The sequence below is a fragment of the Rhagoletis zephyria genome, unplaced genomic scaffold (assembly GCF_001687245.7).
Source record: "Rhagoletis zephyria isolate East Lansing unplaced genomic scaffold, Rhagoletis_zephyria_1.1 Rzeph_scaffold_01552, whole genome shotgun sequence".
NCBI lineage: Eukaryota > Metazoa > Arthropoda > Insecta > Diptera > Tephritidae > Rhagoletis > Rhagoletis zephyria.
This window is the reverse complement of record NW_016158636.1, coordinates 59,478-61,233: the sequence shown is the minus strand read 5'-3', so window position 1 is coordinate 61,233 and position 1,756 is coordinate 59,478.

Below are 1,756 nucleotides of genomic sequence, written 5' to 3'. Positions count from 1 at the left end.
CAAAGAAAATTTACCAGATTTGCTATGAAAAGAGTGTTTTTTGAAAATGATATTCCAAGTTACGTATCAAGGAGGAAACTCCTTGGCTTACAATCTCTAGCGGACAGAAGGTCGTATCTGTCGCTGCTATTTGCTTACAATGTTTTATCTGGCAATATTGATTGCCCAGAAATATTTGTTCTTTTTCGAGTACAAGAATCTAATATAAATCTCAGAAATCCCAGAAAGTTTATTGAGGGTTCACATAAGTCGCTTTACTCTTATAACGAGCCGATAGCCAGAATCATTCGCCTTTGTAACACATTCGCTCCGCAAATTAATTTTAATGTTAGCCTTTCTTGTTTTAAGTTAAGCCTTTTTGCACTGTTTAACTAAATAACAAAACATGATCATAGTCTGTAAGAAATTNCAGTAAGTGTGGCACCTTTCTGAAATCTTTATTAAATGAGCAATTTGTTTATGTAATGTAAAGTTATAGCTCAGTACATTTTTTTTCACCCGAGATAGTCAAAGTTGGGGAAGAAAATATCAAAAAGTTAAAAATCCAGAAATAGTCCTAATTTTATGATGGTTCCTTAATATATTTTAACTACATTACATTTGAGTTTGGAGAGGCAACTATCTGGAAGTATTTTACATAAAAAATTTACTAAGTATTGCCCGGTTTGTAGTTGCAGTTCAAGAAAACACATGAAAAGATACGATTTTTTTTAAATTCGAGAAAATGTAAATATTTCAAAAACGGTGACACTTTTACCTGAAATTTTTTTGTTCATCAGTGAGTTTGGCACGTTACTTCTGGGACACCCTGTATATATATATATTAATAAATTACCAAATACAACTAAAGCTTTCTGGAGCTGAAAAGGTGCTGGATACTTTTGAAAAGAGCTAAATCTAGCTCCAAAGGCCNCCAAAGGCACCGAAATGGCAACACTGATTCTTATGCACGCAAATCCAAGCAAATCAATTTGTTTTCTTTGTTTACATCACCGTTCTTATTAGAATTTAATGGGAATTTTGACAATTGCTTCGCTGTCCATGGGGGCAGCAAACTGAGCAAAGCAAACTTATAACTGATGCGCAACGAACAATATACATTGGGACAATGGAAAACGTTTATCTGTGGCACCAACGCAAGCGGTTGCGACCAATGTAATGAAAGAATGAAAGAAGATGAACGAGACGTTTTGCATATATATACATTAGGGCGGGTCAATTTTTTTTTCGACATCGTTCCTAGCAGATTCGGATTCTACATAAAATTCTAAGAAAAAAAGCCCTTTAGACCATAGCTCTAAAATCAATTTCGAGCCTGCGCAATTTTAAAAGAAAATATTGTTAATTAATACTAAGTCCATAATCAGATTAATATTAACTAAAGTGTTAGGAATATTTTTTTTTTGTAATAAAGAGTTGTGCTCGGGAGTTTTGTGATACGAAAAATTAATTTCTGATATCTATTTTTTATTTAAAGAACCGTAAGATGGCGCCTTACAGCAAATCTACTATATATTTGTGGAAGTATGTATGTATGTATGCACTAGGTTGCAGCCTGAACGGATGTACAGAATCGAATAAAATTTTGCCAAAGTATTGCCATGACTCCTGGACCTATAATAGGGTAAAAAAATTTAAACTCGCCAAGGGGGGGAGGGGGATGAGGGATACCTCCCATAGTGAAAATTTTTAATCAGCTCTAACTTCGGAATTATAGTCACATGAACTCGAAATTTGAAATGCACAGATACCTATG